This window comes from Pseudophryne corroboree, chromosome 4 (assembly GCF_028390025.1).
Source record: "Pseudophryne corroboree isolate aPseCor3 chromosome 4, aPseCor3.hap2, whole genome shotgun sequence".
Classification (NCBI taxonomy): Eukaryota; Metazoa; Chordata; class Amphibia; order Anura; family Myobatrachidae; genus Pseudophryne; species Pseudophryne corroboree.
The window spans coordinates 261,463,961-261,487,378 of NC_086447.1; the positions used below are offsets into that span (position 1 = coordinate 261,463,961).

The window sequence follows — 23,418 nt, forward strand, 5'->3', positions numbered from 1 at the left end:
GTTCTTTGCTGTGCTTTTGCCAGCTTGAGTCTTTTCATTTTTCTAGCGAGAGGCTGAGTGCTTCCATCCTCATGTGAAGCTGAACCACTAGCCATGAACATAGGCCAGGGCCTCAGCCGTTCCTTGCCACTCCGTGTGGTAAATGGCATATTGGCAAGTTTACGCTTCTCCTCCGACAATTTTATTTTAGATTTTTGAGTCCTTTTTTTACTGATATTTGGTGTTTTGGATTTTACATGCTCTCTACTATGACATTGGGCATCGGCCTTGGCAGACGACGTTGCTGGCATTTCATCGTCTCGGCCATGACTAGTGGCAGCAGCTTCAGCACGAGGTGGAAGTCGATCTTGATCTTTCCCTATTTTTGGAACCTCAACATTTTTGTTCTCCATATTTTAATAGGCACAACTAAAATGCACCTCAGGTAAACAATGGAGATGGATGGATACTAGTATACTTATGGATGGACGAGCGACTGCCGACACAGAGGTAGCTACAGCCGTGGACTACCGTACTGTGTCTGCTGCTAATATAGACTGGATGATAATGAGATAAAATTAAAATATATATATATATCACACTAGTACTGCAGCCGGACAGGTATATATTATGTAATGACGGACCTGCTGGACACTGTCTGTCAGCACTGCAGACTCCTAAAGTAAGCTACTAGTATCAAGAAGATAGAAAAAAAAAACCACGGGTAGGTGGTATACAATTATGGATGGACGAGCGACTGCCGACACAGAGGTAGCTACAGCCGTGGACTACCGTACTGTGTCTGCTGCTAATATAGACTGGATGATAATGAGATAAAATTAAAATATATATATATATATCACACTAGTACTGCAGCCGGACAGGTATATATTATGTAATGACGGACCTGCTGGACACTGTCTGTCAGCACTGCAGACTCCTAAAGTAAGCTACTAGTATCAAGAAGATAGAAAAAAAAAACCACGGGTAGGTGGTATACAATTATGGATGGACGAGCGACTGCCGACACAGAGGTAGCTACAGCCGTGGACTACAGTACTGTGTCTGCTGCTAATATAGACTGGATGATAATGAGATAAAATTAAAATATATATATATCACACTAGTACTGCAGCCGGACAGGTATATATTATGTAATGACGGACCTGCTGGACACTGTCTGTCAGCACTGCAGACTCCTAAAGTAAGCTACTAGTATCAAGAAGATAGAAAAAAAAAAAAAAACACGGGTAGGTGGTATACAATTATGGATGGACGAGCGACTGCCGACACAGAGGTAGCTACAGCCGTGGACTACCGTACTGTGTCTGCTGCTAATATAGACTGGATGATAATGAGATAAAATTAAAATATATATATATATATCACACTAGTACTGCAGCCGGACAGGTATATATTATGTAATGACGGACCTGCTGGACACTGTCTGTCAGCACTGCAGACTCCTAAAGTAAGCTACTAGTATCAAGAAGATAGAAAAAAAAAAACCACGGGTAGGTGGTATACAATTATGGATGGACGAGCGACTGCCGACACAGAGGTAGCTACAGCCATGGACTACCGTACTGTGTCTGCTGCTAATATAGACTGGATGATAATGAGATAAAATTAAAAAATATATATATATATATCACACTAGTACTGCAGCCGGACAGGTATATATTATGTAATGACGGACCTGCTGGACACTGTCTGTCAGCACTGCAGACTCCTAAAGTAAGCTACTAGTATCAAGAAGATAGAAAAAAAAAAAACCACGGGTAGGTGGTATACAATTATGGATGGACGAGCGACTGCCGACACAGAGGTAGCTACAGCCGTGGACTACCGTACTGTGTCTGCTGCTAATATAGACTGGATGATAATGAGATAAAATTTAAATATATATATATATCACACTAGTACTGCAGCCGGACAGGTATATATTATGTAATGACGGACCTGCTGGACACTGTCTGTCAGCACTGCAGACTCCTAAAGTAAGCTACTAGTATCAAGAAGATAGAAAAAAAAAAACCACGGGTAGGTGGTATACAATTATGGATGGACGAGCGACTGCCGACACAGAGGTAGCTACAGCCGTGGACTACCGTACTGTGTCTGCTGCTAATATAGACTGGATGATAATGAGATAAAATTAAAATATATATATATATCACACTAGTACTGCAGCCGCACAGGTATATATTATGTAATGACGGACCTGCTGGACACTGTCTGTCAGCACTGCAGACTCCTAAAGTAAGCTACTAGTATCAAGAAGATAGAAAAAAAAAACCACGGGTAGGTGGTATACAATTATGGATGGACGAGCGACTGCCGACACAGAGGTAGCTACAGCCGTGGACTACCGTACTGTGTCTGCTGCTAATATAGACTGGATGATAATGAGATAAAATTAAAATATATATATATATCACACTAGTACTGCAGCCGGACAGGTATATATTATGTAATGACGGACCTGCTGGACACTGTCTGTCAGCACTGCAGACTCCTAAAGTAAGCTACTAGTATCAAGAAGATAGAAAAAAAAAACCACGGGTAGGTGGTATACAATTATGGATGGACGAGCGACTGCCGACACAGAGGTAGCTACAGCCGTGGACTACCATACTGTGTCTGCTGCTAATATAGACTGGATGATAATGAGATAAAATTAAAATATATATATATATCACACTAGTACTGCAGCCGGACAGGTATATATTATGTAATGACGGACCTGCTGGACACTGTCTGTCAGACTCAGCACTGCAGACTCCTAAAGTAAGCTACTAGTATCAAGAAGATAGAAAAAAAAAAACCCACGGGTAGGTGGTATACAATTATGGATGGACGAGCGACTGCCGACACAGAGGTAGCTACAGCCATGGACTACCGTACTGTGTCTGCTGCTAATATAGACTGGATGATAATGAGATAAAATTAAAATATATATATATCACACTAGTACTGCAGCCGGACAGGTATATATTATGTAGTGATGGACCTGCTGGACACTGTCTGCAGAATGCGTTTATAAAAACACCACACGACGAGTGTTTAACTTTTTCAGGCAGACAATCACAATATACTGGTGGTCGGCAGACAATCACAATACTGGTGGTCAGTGGTCACTGGTCAGTCACACTGGCAGTGGCACTCTGGCAGCAAAAGTGTGCACTGTACTTAAATGTACTCCTGCTATAACTGCTCCCCAGTCTCCCCCACAATTAAGCTCTGTGAGCAGTGAGCACTCAGCAGTCAGATAATGATATACAGTATATGATGCAGCACACTGGGCTGAGCACAGAAATAGTATGTGTGACTGTGTCACACTGTGTATCGTTTTTTTTCAGGCAGAGAACGGATTAATTAAACTGGTGGCACTGGTCACACTATCAGCAGCAAGTAGTACTCCTCCTATATGCTCCCCAAAATTTGTGTCTCTCTCTAGTACTCTAGTCACTCTAAACGGAGAGGACGCCAGCCACGTCCTCTCCCTATCAATCTCAATGCACGTGTGAAAATGGCGGCGACGCGCGGCTCCTTATATAGAATCCGAGTCTCGCGATAGAATCCGAGCCTCGCGAGAATCCGACAGCGGGATGATGACGTTCGGGCGCGCTCGGGTTAACCGAGCAAGGCGGGAAGATCCGAGTCGCTCGGCCCCGTGTAAAAAAACCTGAAGTTCGGGCGGGTTCGGATTCCGAGGAACCGAACCCGCTCATCTCTAAAAAACACAGGCATGTTCAAGCATTTGCAGGGAGGGTTCCTGACATCAATTCCGGTCTCGGACAGACTGAAGTGATCGCAGCAGCTGAGTAAGTCCTGGGCTGTGCAGAGACTGCACAAAATCTGTTTGTACAGCTCTGCTACACATGCGTTTGCACACTTGCACAGCTAAATTACACTCCCCTGTGGGCGTCGACTATCTGATCGCAGCAGTACAAAAATCGCTTGCTAGCGAACAGGTCTGAATTACCCCCACAGTGCGTAAAGGGGTGCAATAGGGCATCAGTCAGTATCGTGAGGTACAAAGCGCTGAGGACCCTGAGCAGCCAGCTAGAAGCCACAAGATGGTCACCACTCACCAGAGCCAGCATCACTGTAGAAGGTGACATGCAGGCGACAGCCAAACAGTATTAGTTCCCCTAGCACACTGCTCCCCATGATACTGACTGGTGCACTGCTCCCCATGATACTGACTGGTGCACTGCTCCCCATGATACTGACTGGTGCACTGCTCCCCATGATACTGATTGGCGCACTGCTCCCCATGATACAAAATGGTTTTTTTTAGAAAATCACATAGTATTTTTTCGACACACATTTATACATAAAACATGTTATATTTTAACTTGTCATCGCACTCATATTGTGACTTACATTATGAGCTTATACTATTCCTTTCCAGGAAGGTACACTTCACAAACTCCACACTTCATATTTTCTTCCTAATTTAAAATATAGCCATTTCCTATTGCTTCAATATGAGTTTATAATCCCAATACCAAAATCTCATTCTATGGCTCCCTACCTTCACCTTGGCAGGAGCCCGAACCATCACATATCCAAATTGACTGATTTTCTATATCTATATATGAGTTCCGATTTATAGAGAAACATGGCAAGTCTCTAGTTCTACCCCCCCTCCCCCCCCCCGTACTCATTCCACATTATTTCAGTAAAACATTTTTTAATTCTCTCCTGGGTAAGAGGGGACATCAGAGGCAGAACTCTGGGAGGCAACGGAGTCATCTGCCGCCGGGCTCCTGCTCTGAGGGGGGGCACCTCTCCTCCCATTCTGTGACACCACTGAATTAAGTTAATTGATAGCTGTTGCTGTCTTTTCAGTGGCCGACTTCCTCACTGGTCCCTGCACCTTACAAATCACACCCTCTTTATTATACTGAATATACACCTTTTACAAGTGTCATACCCAGTATTAGAAACCACAACCTATAACACTGGAAGCGGCACCTTATGATGAAGCTGTTTGCTCATGTATAGGAAATATGAGAATTTTAACTATATGAAGATACTTCTCTGACAATTACACGTAACTTCATATAGGGGGTAATTCTGAGTTGATCGCAGCAGGAGCTTTGTTAGCAGTTGGGCAAAACCATGTGCACTGCAGGGGAGGCAGATATAATATGTGCAGAGAGAGAGAGATTTGGGTGTGGTGAGTTCAATCTGCAATCTAAATTGTAGTGTAAAAATAAAGCAGCCAGTATTTACCCTGCACAGAAACAAAATAACCCACCCAAATCTAACTCTCTCTGCAAATGTTATATCTGCACCCCCTGCAATGCACATGGTTTTGCCCAACTGCTAAAAAAATTCCTGCTGCGATCAACTTGGAATTACCCCCATAGTTAGAATTCTCATGCTTCCTCTACAGGAGCAAATAACTCCATCAGTAAAGTGTCTGCTGTTAGTGTAACAGGTCATGGGTTCTATTCCTGGGTATGACTGCTAAGAAATGTGTGATTTAAAATAAAAGACAATTAAATGTTTAAATACAGTATATAATTTTTTTTCAGAACACTCCACACACACACACACATATGTGTGTATATATATATATATATATATATATATATATATACACACAGTATATACACGCACATCTACATACATATATTTATCCTAATATAGTAAATAGGGGGCACCAATATTTATCTTGTCTCCGGGCAACTGGGACGAACTTACGCCACTGGGTGACAGGGTCTTCATATACATTCCCCATATCTCATTAGAACTTTCTGGTATTTCTCCCTTTATTGCCTGTTGCCTCTATCCAGTACATCTTAAAGATGTTATACATTTTCTCCAAAAACAAGGCCATTTGTGGAAGCAATGGACTAGTCCACATTTGTAGTATTGCTTTTCTTGCTGCTGCGGATACCGCCATCAGTATTTTCCATTTTTCTATTTTACCTTTATTATCTTGGGAAGATATTCCAAGGATGGCCCACTCTGCTTTCATCTGGAAGTTCTCCTCCAAATACATACTAACAAAAACCCCAATTCTCCTCCAAAAATGTTTAATAACTGCACAGTTCCAGAGACAGTGGTACAAGTCTGCCCTGCCAGCCCCATATATCATTCAACTGGGACAGCCCCATCTCCCGTCTTCTCCTCGGAAACAGATAGGCCTTATGTAATATCTTTTAAAACATTTAAGAATATTTTGGCACTTGGAGTAATTGAATTGATTTTTCCAGTACACCCACGAGAGTCTCAGCCGACAAGTGTGGAAACACTTCCAACCATCCACAGAGACCTTTTTTTCTCCTTATTATAATCTCTCTGTTCTCCGAGCAAGTTATAATGGCTTGAGATAGCCTTTCTAGTAGGGATTTTCTGTAGTAATAATTTATCCAAAGCGTTGTTCCATTCCTGTTCCTGAAATCCTTGAAGAACCCTGCTAACATACTGTAATATTGAGCCTGCATAAATGTAAAAGTTCCCTCTTTATAATTATCCATCACTTGAGCAAATGTCACAGGCTTTCTATTGACTCAATTGATTAACTGTCCCACTCTAACCACCCCCATATTTTTCAAGGCATCAAAGAGATGTCTTGCCTGCCCCTCTTGAAACCTTGGATTACCCACAAATGGGAGATGGATCGATCCTTTTGAGTTTAATTTTAGTCTATGTCTCAGTACCAACCAAGCTTTCCTAGTTGACTTTAGTAATGGGTTTTTAACACTGAGCGTACTAACGTCATTATCAGACGCATGAAGAAAGGCCGTCAGGCTCATATTTGGAGAAAATGATTGTTCCAAAGATGAGTGCGCATAAATTTCACTTTCCCATATCCAATCCCTTATATATCTCAACTGGGTTGCCAAGTTGTATACTTCAATGTTGGGAAGATTCAACCCTCCATTTGATTTTTTTTTTTGCTGCATTTTACCCAAACTTATTCTTGCTTTCTTGTCCTCCCATATGAAGTGATTAAATAATTTGTTAATCTCTTTCACATCCTTCCTTGGTATCATAACCGGGAGCACTTGGACAGGATATAGCAATCTTGGGAAGGATAACATTTTTAGGAGGTTGGGTAGAGATACATGAAGCTGTTTCCAGCCCTCAAATTCTACCTCAAATGCTCTTATAGCCTCTTTAACATTTAGATCGTATAGAAGATTTAAATCTTTGGGTAATTTGACTCGTAGGTACAGTGGGGCAAAAAAGTATTTGGACAGCCACCGATTGTGCAAGTTGACCCACTTAAAAAGGTGAGAGAGGTCTGTAATTTCCATCATAGGTACACTTCAACTGTGAGAGACAGAATCTGAAAAAAAACTAGGAAATCACATTGTATAATTTTTAAACAATTTATTTGTATATTTTTGCGGAAAATAAATATTTGTACAATCAAAAAGTTTAACTCAATACTTTGTAATATAATCTTGGTTGGAAATTACGGAGGTTCTTGACCAGGTTTGCACACACTGTAGCAGGTATTTTGGCCCACTCTTCCATGAAGATCTTCTCTAGATCTGTCATGTTTTGGGGCTGTCACCGGACAATACGGACTTTCAACTCCCTCCACAGATTTTCTATTGGGTTGAGGTCTGGAGACTGGCTAGGTCTCTCCAGGACCTTGCAATGCTTCTTGCGGAGCCACTCCTTAGTTGCCCGGGCGAACGTGGCTGGGTCATTGTCATGCTGGAAGACCCAGCCACGTTCCATCTTCAATGTTCTTACTGAGGGAAGGAGGTTTTTGCCCAAAATCTCACGATACATGGCCCCGTTCATCCTCTCCTTAATACGGATCAGTCGTCCTGTCCCTTTTGCAGAAAAGCATCCCCAAAGCATGATGTTTCCACCCCCATGCTTCACAGTGGGTATGGTGTTCTTGGGATGTCATTCATCATTTTTCTCCCTCCAAACATGGCGAGTGGAGTTTATACCAAAAAGTTAAATTTTGCTCTCATCTGACCACATTACATTCTCCCAATCCTCCTCTGGATCATCCAGATGGTCACTGGCAATCTTTAGATGGGCCTGGACATGTGCTGGCTTAAGCAGGGGGACCTTCCAGGTGCTGTAGGATTTCAATCCATGACTACGTAGTGTGTTACTAATGGTAACCGTTGTGACTGTGGTCCCAGTTCTCTTGAGGTCATTGACCAGGTCCCCCCGTGTAGTTCTGGGCTGATTCCTCACAGTTCTCAAGATCATTGCTAGCCAATGAGGTGAGATCTTGCATGGAGCCCTAGGTCGAGTGAGATTGTCAGTGATCTTGTATTTCTTCTATTTTTTTATAATTGTGCCAACAGTTGATCTCTTCTCACCAAGCTGCTTGCTTGTTGTCGAGTAGCTCATCCCAGCCTTGTGCAGCTCTACAATTTTGTCCCTGGTGTCCTTAGACAGCTCTCTGGTCTTGGCCATGGTGGAGAGGTAGCAGTCTGACTGTTTGAGGGTGTGGACAGGTGTCTTTTATACAGATAACCAGTTAAAACAGGTGCCATTAATACAGGTAACAAGTGGAGGATAGAAGAGCTTCTTAAAGAAGAAGTAACAGGTCTGTGAGAGCCAGAAATCTTGCTGCTTGGTAGGTGTCCAAATATTTATTTTCGACAAGAATATACAAGTAAATTGTTTAAATATCATAAAATGCGATTTCCTGTTTTTTTTTCAGATTCTGTATATCACAGTTGAAGTGTACCTATGATGGAAATTACAGACCTCTCTCATCTTTTTAAGTGGCTCAACTTGCACAGTCGGTGGCTGTCCAAATACTTTTTTGCCCCACTGTATATTATGTACTTTTTCGCCCATCTAATGGGGAGGTCTTTTGCCCATGCTGGCTTTCTATATAATAAATTAGTATATAATGCTGTTGATTTGTATTAAAACCTGAAACTTTGCCAAAATCTGTTAATTTTTGCATTAAGGGTATTAGAGATAATCTAGGATTGGTTATATACAACAAAAGATCATCCACAAGTGCGGTCATTTTTATCTCTTGATGCCCCACCACCATTCCCTCCATAATTGGCCAATTCTGTAGATATCTAAGCATTGGATCCAACACCAAATTAAATAGCATGGGCAAGAGGGGCATCCCTGACGCTTCCCTCTGCTCATTTTCACAGGTTGGTTTATATTCCCATTAATGAGTAATGATGTATATGGTGTTTCATACATAAATTTAATAAACTTTGTGAAATTCTCACCAAAGTCCCTCCTTCTCAGAACTTCAGACAAGAATGGCCAAGAAATGGAGTCAAAAGTGGTCTTTCTTAATGCTATAGCATATACTGTACGTATATGAAATTGCTATTTTTTTTAAATGGTTTACTTATATTTTGAAGTGCAAAAAAAGACAAATCAGAGACATCTAGACAAAATGGGAAGACATCGTAGTATCAAATATACAGCTGGAGTACACAATAACAGTAACATCCACAATAATGTCAGCACCATGACTAGGCAAACATATACAATATGATGACACAATGCAAAAAAAAAACACAACAGATTAGAGATACCGTAGCTATGTTAGAAAGATAGTAGTAAAAAAGAAAAGAAGGAAAAAAGAGGAGGGGAGGTGAGGAGAACCTGCTGGGAAGGTGCCCCAAAGTTGTCAGGGATCATGTTAACCATAGTCATAGTGATCACAGCAGGAGGCGCAGGATTTTAAGAGGAAGCAAATATGGCACTATTATAGACTGTCACAGGAGCGTCATAAGCCATTTATCGGCTAACGCTCCTGCATTGGTACAGAGTACACACCTATACAATCAACAGCCGTTGAGAACAGCCCGACAATTGTATAGGTGTGTACCCAGCTTTAGGAGAGTGCTCAAAACACAATTAGACAGTCAAAACAGTAGGACTGAAAGTCCATATGGCATATGAGAACGAGGTGACAGATTTTGATAGTGGTACCACAGGTCCTAAATCTGCATGAATTTTAAGATTTATTAAGAAATGCAGTTTTCTTCTCCATGCTTGACAGATAACAAATTTTCTCGATAACTAAGCGAAGAACAGGAGGCGCCTACAGGCATTTCCAGTGTAATGCAACTACGCACCTGGCTGCAATCAATATTTGAACCACCAGCTTATTGGTGGGTGTAAAATTACTATTTTGTTATTTTATTCTATTCTTAATGAATGTGTTACTTTGGACATATACAGTATGCTTAAAAACTTCTTAATCCATTCCATCTCATTTGAATATGATTTATTAGTGCTTTTTTTAATTTATTTTGAAGTTAGGTGTTACAATATAATATATGAAAGTTTAATGACGTAATAAACTTTATTATTTTAACATTGGTGGTTAGCAAATTGACTATTAGTCTTAGAGCAATATTAGAGTAAACATGCTGTACAAGCCATTACCAGAGACAGCAGTTCTGGGGCACATGTGTTCTGTATATATGAGTCTTCACACATGGTAGGTGCAAGGCTCCCACCACTACTTGATTACTGATCAGAAGGTGGCTCATGGCAGAATGAAACCGAACATCTACAGAACTTGCAGTTTTAGACTGTTAGCTCATTGGTCAGTTCTGAAAGTGAGTCAACAGTTCACAGGAGCAATCTGTGAGTCTACAGCTGTCCCACTACACTACAGAAAAGCTACAGATAGGGAAAGGAAAAGAAGAGAAATGTTGGACAAAGTTGGAACATACAAATGCTGGGTGGTGGAGCATTGATTTAAAAGCAATTTTGCAGTCCAATTGTATCCAAAAATTATGGACTACAAAACTGCATTCTGATATCTGAATTTTGAGTTTCACATTTTTAATATACTGTTCAAGAATGCCCCCATGTCATACTAGTGGAGAATTTAACACAAAGCAACCAAAGCGGCTGCTTAGGGCCCTGCTTGTCCAAGTTGGCCCTGCTGGTCAGAGGTGGGCCCTACAACCAGGCTGTATAAAGGGCATTTCTGGCAGACCACGAGCTTCACCGAAATTGCTGGGCTGGCTGAAAACTCCCGGCAGTCTGTCAGTGATTACACAACTGTTGGGTGCCAGCTCCAGCGCATGCCTGTGTGACTAGTTATTATACACGTGTGTATGAGCTCAGATGCTTAGAGACAGGAGCAGGGATGTACACAGAAAAAAAACATGAGGTGTACATTATTACAGTATTTTTACATTTTTTATAACATAAACCTACTTCAAACTTCAATCAGGCAGGAGTGTGAGATGGGGTGGATGGGGGGGGGGGGCAGTTTTATTTTAAGTACAGTGTCTAACATCTGCCTGCTACATTCACAGCTGGGTGGGGGGGGCACACACTGACTGGTGATAGATCAATATGCTATCATACTCTATTTTAAGTATTACCATGTATTGGAGATGCCTGCTGCAATCAGTTGGGCACTGATTTATAATCAATACAGTCACACTGAATGAGAGGTGTAATCATGGGTATTATGAGGGATGGGGGACCTACTAGGCTGCTACAATCAGTTGGCTCCCAACAAAATTAACCCTACCGTCAATGTGAGTGCATGTACATGTGGTAGGGAATATAGATTGTAAGCTCCACTGGGGCAGGGACTGATGTTTGGATTTCACCATGCATTCTGTAGTATACTGTGATCAGAAAATACTACTAAGGGGTCCTTCCCCTCTTTCAAACAAGGGTGCACCTGAGTTTGTAAGTGCCAGGATAGGTGAGATTGTGCACACCACCAATTTCTACAGTGCAGTTTGCAATTGTCTGGTGGTTAAAGGTGATAAGCAAACAATAACCACTAATGGACCACACTATTTGAAAGCAGGGAATCTCAGAGTTATTGAATACAGGATTGGAAAAATATTCCCCTTTCTTTTGACTTCATAAGGATTTCTATAGCGTAGGGGTATTCTTTTAAGATAACACATGTTTACCAGAGAATAACTCCTGAGTCTGTGGATGCAAGGACTGTGGAGATAGAGCACCTTTAATGTTCTCTCCCAAGTTTCCTTGCATGTAAAAGTGTATGCAGTGTTTTGCCTTGAAGGGATGGGGCTTTATGACATCATAACATTGCCAGGTTAATGATGACATCATGCCCTGCCCCATCATGATTTTGAATAAAAGCAACTGTAAGTGAGGGACCTTTATGGAAGTCTCCCCCATTTGAAACCCTGTTTTGCTGAGGATAAGTCCTACTCATCCTCAGCAGAGAAGAGGTTAAGCAGCAATATGCCCTTGCAACCAGGCCCCACTGGAACCTACTGCATAAAGTCACATAATAAAGTACTAAAACTATGCACACCAAACACTGCAATTCTATTATTTTATTTTAAATACTCACCCAATCCTTTACTGCCTTTGTTCTATATTGCTCACCTAATTTCTATAATATCTTGTCTTCCCTCTTCTTTTCCATTTCTATTGTATCCTGTAATCCAGAGATTAGAAATAAAAATCCCTACTAGATGGTGCACTACTTGCAAACAGCAGATCACAGGCTGGAGGTCATTTCAAAATAAACTTAGCGACTTTTTCAAAATATAGCCAGTCAAAGTAAAGCCTATTACTGAACAAACAATCAACAATCACCATCCTCATTTCCAGCAAGTAGTACTGTACTTAGTTGCAACATACAGTATTTGTTTTTAGATGCTATTGAATCACTTCACATCTTTATATAACTTACAACTATAGTAATCATTTTACAGATCGTGGTGCCTCTCTGTCCCTTCTGATTTAGGGGTGGAAAATATATCTTGGAGGTTGACTCTGGAAAGAAATGCAATTCACACTTTCATGCATAGCCAGATTATGGAGGGGAAGCAGGGGATACTATTCCCCTTGCCTCCCTTTATCAGTGAGCCCCCGGGCCAAAGCACACTGACAATACTAGCTCTCCCTCTTGTACAGCAGCAGAACCAGACAGACAGAATGCAAGCTGAACTATATGCAGTGCAGGCAGAGACACAGGCGTATTAAGCTTCATGAGCTACCGATGGAGCTTCCCGATGAGGGGAGAGATATATATGTGTCCACTTACATATAGCTTTCCTGCACGTTAAACAGCCCTTATAGTTATGCCATGCCGTGGCATGACTTGGTGGCACCAAGTATCTTTACGTGTGACAATATATATATATATATATATATATATATATATATATATTGTGACAAGAACACTGGAATAGTGTTTGAGGGCAGGTATGTTTGTCCCAGGTTCTTGTCTTACATGTTTTAGAAAAAGGAAAACGTCAAGGAAAATGTTTTGTTTTGTTAGAACCTTTTCAGTTTGCTGGAAAAGCTGGATAAGGGCCCTGCGAGAGAGGGAGGGCAAGTTCCAGACATTGGGCCAGTTTGGGTCTTTGTCCTCACAGAGGGCTAATCAGGGTTTCAGCTGTGGAAGAGTGTTATAGGGCTGCTAGCCTCATTAGTGTGGGCAGACTGCCTGGAAAGACTGCAAGATCTCTGTAAGAGAAATACGCTTCCTGATACAAGTGAGCCATTCAGTGTTGACTGAAAAACTCAGTGTTTTTTGTTTAGACACAGATAGGAACGTCTTGTGTTTAGTTAGTGCCGGACAGGCAAGGTATTTTATTTTGGTGTTTGTTTTATTTTCTGTTTAATAAAACTGGTTGTGGCCAGTTACACCATAAAAACTGGACTTGTATGATTTCTCAGCTGCTGCCTGCTGCCATCTACACCAAGAAACGGATCCGGTTCCCCTACAGTGTTACAATATATATCTTAAAAACAGAAACAGAAGAAGAGACGAAGCTACATGCAAAACGCGTAGAGTCGTGGCCTGCTAGACATACCTGCCTCCAAGATAACCACCGGTTTGTGCCTCCTGCCTGTGTTGGTGTCCCAACGAGCCGCAGAGTTGTCCCATAAGCTGCTGGCATGGTGTGAGGTTCCGGTTCCCAGTGCAGTACAGTCCTTACCAGCAGGCAGAGATTGGAGCTTTTATTCTGTATACATCATGCGGTAACCAATCCACACGGGTGAGAACCTCGGTACGAGTCTCATTCATTTAATGTGGATTCTATGTTACAGTGATCTTATGTGTTAATGTGGATCCTTTGCCAAAGGGATTTGATCTGTTTTAGATAAAAGTGATTTGCACTATGTGCTCCCCCTTCTTCTGTTTCTGTTTCTGTATTTAAACTATCCTACTCCAGGAGGGGTGCAGCAGCTTTCGAAAGGCTATAAACCTAGTGCTATATCCCAGAGTTTTTCATGACCTTGAGGATTTCTTTCCATCTTTGAAGTGGAAATGAACACTGACCAGCGCACCTATACACCATATCGTTGACTATATATATATATATATATATATCTACCGACCTGTTCTGAGGGCGCTAGGTGTTATTCTTGATTCTTGGCTAACAGAAGATTCATCTGGAGGTGCTGCTTTCATTATCTCTTTTCCTTAGCGCAATTGGGAAACTCATATGCAATCAATACATAACTCCCAACATGACCCATGCCGGGAGGGACAAAATGCTCTATACCTGGACTTTCCTCTTCAAGTATGGTTGTAATCACCTGTGGTGAAATACTTTTCTAAAATTAAATAGTTCAACATAGGTGAATTATATGTTAAGAGGGAAGTCCAGGTAGAGAGCAGTTTGTCCCTCCTAGACTGGGTCATGTTCGTAGGTATCTTATATAGACCCCCTCTTCCCCCAGGCCCCCCTGTCTTATCTGCCCTAGGCACCCTCAAGGCTTAATGCGGCTCTGCTCTGACGCCTCTGGATGCACATATCAAAAATACTTAATATTCAACAACAAAGAATGAGTATAGGCCAAATGCATGCATAAAAATTTTCATTTGACCTTACTCTTTGCAGTAGAAAAGCAAATTCCCATGTGGAAGTTTGAATGATGAAATTAAGTTAAAATCTTATAAGTGGTTAGAGTTATTTGCTTCATTTCCCCAAACTAATTAACACTCATATACATTTCTTTGCAGACTTTACAAATCAAAGTTTAAACTTTGTAAAAAAAAAAAAAAAAACTCTTTATTTCAGCAACAATCCTTGTCAACTTTTTTCTGATTGAGCCTTTTCATTTATGATTAAAAAGTCATAATTATCCTTTCTGCCCAAGAGGTTTTTTACATTGCCATAACAGAAATATTATTTTTGCTTTGATGTGCAGAAGAAGGGAAAAATCTCTGCAACTAGTCTATCTCTTACAAGATTACAATCTCCATTGCTTCTTAAATAAATTCTTAACCACTTTCTAGGGAAAATGTCTTACCATCTACTGTAGTTTAAGCAGTGCAAATACACATCTATCTATTACTGTTCTGTTTTGCAAGTCTACTGTACTGTATTTTCTTTTTTGTTTATTATGGCCCATTTAGCACTTTGCAAAAAAGATCACAATAATGTTATGTTGGGGAAAAAAAGTCAGTTCTTCAAAATGTACTTTTAAAATATGTCTTTGAATATAAATTGAGCAAAGGATTTGTGTTTTCCATAAATACATAAATCCATATATATCACTGTGATTATTCATTTTAAACTTATGCTTGCTTTACATGCTTATGGCGCATTCTGTTCATTACAGAAATATACCTGTAAAGCCCTAGAAAAGCATAGAAATTACAGAGATACAGCTGGTACTGGTAGACATTATAGAACTTGGTTTCTGCATTACATTTTCCTAAATAATAGAATAGCTATTGCAGGAATAACAAATCAGCTCTGAAGCAACCTGCTGAATCAAATTAATCATGATAGTAAAGGACAATTGGGGATGTCTTTATTATATGTGGTGTCTCTTTTGTGTGCTTGAATGTGTCCTTGTACACCTTATGTATCTATGGGGGTAGTTCAGAGCTGATCGTAGTAGCAAATTTGTTAGCAGTTGGGCAAAACCATGGGGGTCATTCCGAGTTGAACGCACGGTAGCAGTTTTTTGCAGCCATGCTATCAGATAAACGCTGGCTATGGGGGAGTGTACTTTAGCTTAGCAAGGATGTGAATGCTTTTGCAGGGGAGCTGTGCACAAACTGTTTGTGCAGTTTCTGAGAAGCTCTGAACTAAGTCACTGCGATCACTTCTGCCTGTCAGGTCCCGGAACAGACATCTGACGCCTGCCCTGCAAACGCTGTGACACGCCTGCGTTTGCCTCACCACTCCCAGAAAATGGTCAGTTGCCTCCCAGTTGCACCTTCCTGCTGTCAATCTTCTAGCGTTCACCGCTGTGAGCGCTTCCCTCGTAGTTGCCGTTGCTGCCTTGCGACCATAACACTTTAGAAGATAGTGTCTTGGGTATTTCTGACAGCCCCTGTGTATGTTGAAAACTGAATAAATGAAGGGAAGTATCCCTCAAGGAACCCTTTGACCTCCATAGTTGGTACCCAGCATTAGAGTCCAGCTCCAATGGATGAGCCACTGTGGGTTTTTGAATTAAGCACAAGACATGAACCAATAATAGCTAGCTAATGGACAGCCAATCAGAGCTTGTCGCATTGAGCCAATCAGGGCTAACATGTCATAGCTCCACCCATTCACTATGGCTAATATTAGTCATCACAAGTTCAGTTTGACAGCGGTGACAGTAGTAGATGTACCTTTATGGAACAAGAGCTCTGGTGGCTGCAGAAGAAGCCAGAAGATGACATGCTCCAGCAGGAAGACTTCGGGGACAGCAGGATAAGACTGCTGGCCAACAGCTGAGCCTTGAGGATGGTAGCAGCTCCCAATGAAGAAGAAAGTAGATAAGAATTGATGGACTTGCAGTAGTGGCAGGTAAAAGAGCTCTATAATACCCCCACTGTATTCTCTCCCTCCATAATGGGTAGAAACCTGTGAGTACGCCCTCTACAAATATTTAGCCCTCTAGACCAAAAGGTGATTAGGCACAAGACCCATGTCCCCACAGTTAGGCTGGGTGATAGATCCGTACCCCCAAAATTAGATTGGGCAATGGGGCTGTGATCCCTGCTTTTTGGTTGGGTACTAGGCCCATGCTCCCACTATTAGGTCAGAAACTAGGCCCATGCTCCTGCTGTTAGCTCAGGTGCTAGGCCCATGGCCCCATCATTAGGTTGGGCTCTAGGCCCATGCCCTTATTATTAGGTAAGGCATTAGGCCTATGACCCAACATTAGGTTGGGTGCTAGGCCCGTGCCCTCACTTTTAGATAGGGCATTAGGTCTGTGCCACAAAATTTGGTCAGATACTAGGCCTTTGCTGTCATTATTAGGTTGGGTATTACATCCATGTCGTGTGACTACCTAAGTGAGGTGGGCTCACTGGCCCCCATACGATGCGCCCAGTTTTCCTGCCAAAACATTGCCCCCAGTATCCCACCAAAACATGTCTGCATTTTTTTCTCCAAAACTTATTTCAAAGCACAGGAAAGGGGCAAAAGGCCCAAGTAATGTCTAAAGCTGGCCAGCTTGTACAGGGTAAGGAGTGTAATTGAATAGCAATTGCTGCAAGTTGATCCAATGTACTGAGTTGTATATTGTCTGTGTCTGTTATTTAGATACATTGCCTGCATTGTTTTATCTAAAGTTTTGCAGGTACAAATAGATCTTGTAAATAGTGCACTACACCTCTAGTTAGAAATGTTTAGTTGTTCTAACATTAGTTCTGTTGTAGTTACTGTATGACTGTTTACTTTTTGAGAGAGTTGCTGGTGTGTATCTTACTCCTTCCTCACAGGACTCTGTGAGCAGTCAACAAGTCAAATTAAACATAACACTAGAGTTGATAACCCTTTGTGTGTGTCTGTTTTCTGTTTGCCAGGTTCCTTTTTGGGTCCCAGTAGGCCTTACACTCCGGTATAAGGTTATACTTTTCCACCTAGTGGGCAAGCTTCCATACTGTAGGTGAAACTCAGGATCTGAGGCCAAAAGTTGTTCCCATTGTATCAAGCAGGGACTTTTTTGATCCCTTGTTTTGTTTTTCTCTTTAAGATTAATTCCATATCTGTCATTTGTACCATGCCAAACTTAGGGCTCATCCTAGCAAGTAACTCCAGTAACAGCACACCCGAGATGGTTAAACAAGAGGGAACACCCTTACTACCCCATACATTGCCATGTTTTGCTGGTAGCTGTCGTCAATTTCATATACCTGCAATGATTTCTCTGTCAGCGCTGGATTATGATGTTTGCTTTTGACATCAGCCACTGAAGGGTCCTTTGTAGTTCCCTCAAAGCAGCGGTGGGACCAGACACAGTGAGGGTAGGAGTACCAAGCACTGGAGTATAAGGCCTACTGGCACCTGAAAATAAAGCATGCAAAAAGTTAAAGAGACACACAAAGGGTTCTTACACTCCAGTGCTTGGTACACCATACAAAACAAAATAACACATTGAATACCTACAAGCCTGGAACATGTATAGTGACATGTGTTGCAATTACAAATTATCTTACAGTAGCAGAAAGTAACTAAATAGTCTATATAAATTATTAACTTGTGAGCAGGGCCTTGTCAACTCATTGTCTGTATGTTATTATTACAGTAATTCTTGTTTTCTTACTGTTCTATTACTGTTTTGTTACCAATTGTTAAACATAACAGAATATGCTGGGAAGAAGAAGAAGAAGAAGAAGAAGAAGAAGAGGAAGAAGAAGAAGAAGAGGAAGAAGAAGAGGAAGAAGAAGAAGAAGAAGAAGAAGAAGAAGAAGAAGAAGAAGATTATAATAATCATCATCATCATCATCATCATCATCATCATAATAATAATAAAATAGTATGACATTTCTACTCAGTAAGCATTTGGCGATTATGATTGTGTCCAACGTTGCATAAGGTCTTTAATGCTTTCAAGGTTAAAGATTATATAATAATACAACAAGACTGCATTTAAAAAAATACAACAAATTAGATCATCTCCTTTGACTAAGAGCTTAGCCTCTTCTATTTCCTGAAAAATGTACATGTTCATATTTTTTTCTAAGACAGGACATAAAATGTTTTGAAGTACTAGGATTCTCAGTGTCTGCTGAATGCTCAAGAATCAGAAGTCTCATTCAACATTCAGTGGAACCAATATTTTGAACTTTGCATACAGTTAATGTTCTAAATATGTTTTGTATTAAAATTCATATATTTTAATGTTAAATTCCTGTACTCTGGAACACAGGTTTACAGAGCTTCTAATGTTTGGAAAAAAAAACCTCCATCCAAACCCCCAAAAACTCAACCTTTCATAAATTCTAAGTGTATTGAGCCAAATTAAGGCAAAATTTAAGCACAAGTTACACTCTATACTGTAGTAAACCTCTATACTTACTGTGAAACTGGTTTCTCCGAATCAATGACACCATATCTTCTGTGTGATCCTAGCTACAAAAATGTAATTAGCTATGTCTTTGCTTTGACCTTGAACAAATTCAAAATTATTAAAAGGGTCACCTAATTTTTCTAACCATTTAGAATTTAACCTTTACCTTTATTCATGAGTTTTCTAATGAGATTGTTATTGAAAAGTCTCAAGTTCTCCTCATCCTTTCTCTTACAGTGAGGTGCCCAATCTGTACCCTAGAGACATGGCCTAATTAGTAACTAAAACAATAATAATGTTCTGCAGTACATTGTATGTTTTTCTTACCTTTTTAACATTATTCATTTGCCTTTGTAGCTGCTGTCAGGCGTTTGTCCTGCCATTGAGCTTTGTGTAAACTAGTATTCTTAAATTATTTCCCATCTCAGATTTTAATTTGTATTTAATTTCAATTGTTACAGCATAGTTATTGCATCCCAGGTATATAATGTTTTTATTTTTACTTTTATGTACATTCATTTTCATAATCTCGATTTCCCATTTTGTCTAATTCATGTGGCAAGTTATCAATTCAAAGTTTTATTCTGCTTTGCGCTGATAACTCTGTATAGCTTAGCATCAACAGTGAATATGGATAATATAAGTCTAGGCCATCTACAAGTCATTAATATAAAAGATTAAAAAGCACATGGGCCAATACCTATATATTCCTATGGTACATCAAAATAACATTAACCCAGCCTGAATATGTTCTATTTATATAACTATTCTCAGTCTTTTAACCTTCAACCAGATCTTTACCCATGTACATTGTTTTCCTCTAGACTAGGGAAAAGGGCCCTAATTTGCACACCTTAATTAGGTAGTGAGGTGCTACTCTGCTTGAGACTTAGTAAAGTGTACAGAGGGAAAAGGTAGCAGGTGCACTATCTCACACTAGCTCAACCTGTAGTAACCAGAGGCACTTAGCATATTCCTGGCCAGGGCTATGAGCTTACCCACCGCATCAAGGTAGCCTCTCATTGGGTAAGTCCCTAACACTAACTATAGGGGTTCAGGTCCGGGGGACAGGACACCCCAGAGCCACCCAGCCAGACAACCCCAGGGCATCGCAGGAGTGATAAAAATATAGGGTTAGAGAGGTAGGAGCAGCTGTTGCTGCATGTGTGAATAATGTGAGGAGTAAAGGAAAATTATGTGAAGGTGAAACATATATATAAAACAAACTATAAGTGCCATGGAGTGATGAAATAGTGTTAAATTGCGATGCCCCAGGGACACCCAGCCACGGTAGGCACAGGGAGCCCCGCACCCCAGAGAATTCCCCCCATTATGGACTGCCATATTAAACAAAATGTAGGAGTCTTACCTCAGTGTGCTTATTCCAAATGTAAAGGTTGAGCTAGTGTGAGATAGTGCACCTGCTACCTTTTCCCTCTGTACACTTTACTAAGTCTCAAGCAGAGTAGCACCTCACTACCTAATTAAGGTGTGCAAATTAGGGCCCTTTTCCCTCTGTAACTGATGTATTCATACATTTTTGAAGGTAGGAGACACCTTCACCCTAATTTAGCACCCTGCCCCACCCACCCCTCTGATTTTAAATATTCCAACACTCTAGCCTTTACATTTGAAATGAGCACACTGAGGTAAGACTCCTACATTTTGTTTAATATGGCAGTCCATAATGGGGGGAATTCTCTGGGGTGCGGGGCTCCCTGTGCCTACCGTGGCTGGGTGTCCCTGGGGCATCGCAATTTAACACTATTTCATCACTCCATGGCACTTATAGCTTGTTTTATATATATGTAACACCTTCACATAATTTTCCTTTACTCCTCACATTATTCACACATGCAGCAACAGCTGCTCCTACCTCTTTAACCCTATATTTTTATCACTCCTGCGATGCCCTGGGGTTGTCTGGCTGGGTGGCTCTGGGGTGTCCTGCCCCCCAGACCTGAACCCCTATAGTTAGTGTTAGGGACTTACCCAATGAGAGACTACCTTGATGCGGTGGGTAAGCTCATAGCCCTGGCCAGGAATATGCTAAGTGCCTCTAGTTACTACAGGTTGAGCTAATGTGAGATAGTGCACCTGCTACCTTTTCCCTCTGTACACTTTACTAAGTCTCAAGCAGAGTAGCACCTCACTACCTAATTAAGGTGTGCAAATTAGGGCCCCTTTCCCTCTGTAACTGATGTATTCATACATTTTTGAAGGTAGGAGACACCTTCACCCTAATTTAGCACCCTGCCCCACCCACCCCTCTGATTTTAAATAGTCCAACACTCTAGCCTTTACATTTGGAATGAGCACACTGAGGTAAGACTCCTACATTTTGTTTAATATGGCAGTCCATAATGGGGGGAATTCTCTGGGGTGCGGGGCTCCTTGTGCCTACCGTGGCTGGGTGTCCCTGGGGCATCGCAATTTAACACTATTTCATCACTCTATGGCACTTATAGTTTGTTTTATATATATGTAACACCTTCACATAACTTTCCTTTACTCCTCACATTATTCACACATGCAGCAACAGTTGCTCCTACCTCTTTAACCCTATATTTTTTATCACTCCTGTGATGCCCTGGGGTTGTCTGGCTGGGTGGTTCTGGGGTGTCCTGCCCCCCGGACCTGAACCCCTATAGTTAGTGTTAGGGACTTACCCAATGAGAGGCTACCTAGATGCGGTGGGTAAGCTCATAGCCCTGGCCAGGAATATGCTAAGTGCCTCTGGTTACTACAGGTTGAGCTAGTGTGAGATAGTGCACCTGCTTCCTTTTCCCTCTGTACACTTTCCTCTAGACTAGTAGTCTAATAGTTTGTATCAGAAAGAAGTGTCTTTACATCAGACCGGTTTTGAAATTTTATTCCTCATAAAAGCTAAATATACTTTGTAGGCATGACCGGTCGGGAAGCGGTTAACATACCGCAACATGGGATCCCAGCGATCACAATGCCGATGCGGGAATCCTGCACAGCTGTACAATGCTGGCGCTGGAATACCGGCAAGGTAGGTAATTCTCCCTCTATGGGTGTGCACGAATTTAACCTGTGGCGAGCGCAGTGAGCCACCGTGCCCGCAGTGGGGAAAGCATAGTGAGCCTGCAAGGGTCACTCACTCCACTGTCGCCATACTGGAGGCCAGGATGCCGATGTCAGTATACTGATAGCTGGCACCCTGGTTATCGGTAATTCATACCGAACCCAACCGGTCCTTCATGAAAGTATCTAGTTATTGCAACTTAAGATGGAATACCTAAATATTTCTACAACTGCTTTACCCACAAGTCAGGCTCACAGGTATGTAATTTCCTTGTGTATCAATAACAATCTTTTGTTTAAAGGTGCATACACATGGTGAGATTTTGTCGATCTTCGATTTTGACTATGCGATTTCCCTTGAACTCCCCCAGAGCCCAGATAGCACAGATTTTGACTACAGTATCTGTACTTTCAATTTTGACTGCAGTATGTGCGATTCTAAGTGTCAATTTTGACTATACTTTGTACTAGATAGTACACTGTATCGTCAAGACTGACTTGTCTGCACAGTCTATCTTTCCTTGCGATACCAACCCTGCGAATTGCACTAACTCTCCTTGCGATTTTGACGATATAGTAAAAATCGCAAGGATAACTCTCACCAGTGATCACACCTTAAGACTAATTTCATTGCTTCCTGGAACCAGGTTATAGTTTAACTGTACTAAATTCCAGTCTGCTTTCCCTGTGTCAAAATGTGATAAGAATGACGGCAAATGAGCTCATTTCAAGATTAGCACTAAAAATCAATACATGGTTTAAAAAAATAAAAATACAGTAGAACAAAGCTTTTCTTGTCAATATAGTAGAATAAAATTTGCCTGAGGATGGATTAATCTAAGCCTAACCCTTATCTCCAAATAAAATATAATGGCTTTGCATGCACCCACTGAGGATTTCTCAAAGATGTTTATTCTAAAAGATCGAGAAATGGAAATTATAGAAAAACCTTGTCTGCAGTAAATTTTCTAAAATATATCGTACTGTATGTATACATTCATGTGAATTTGTGTAATGCTATGTAATGACTGGAAACAAATGTAAAATGAATTAAGAAAATTTATGTAAATCTATAATTGGAAGTTTCCTTTATTCAGTCAGAAGTGGTAATCAAGATGAGTTTTACAATCATATCTCCTAAGGAGCAAAGTATATATTTCTAAAAGTCCTAATTTCCCATCAAAA

At 41.0% G+C, this 23,418-nt stretch overlaps 1 long non-coding RNA gene across 1 annotated transcript in view; it reads left to right on the forward strand.

Annotated features, from left to right (window-relative positions):
• LOC134911324 (uncharacterized) overlaps positions 1 to 23,418 on the forward strand; it is a 226,223-nt gene that overhangs the window by 106,922 nt on the left and 95,883 nt on the right. The window lies entirely within an intron of this gene.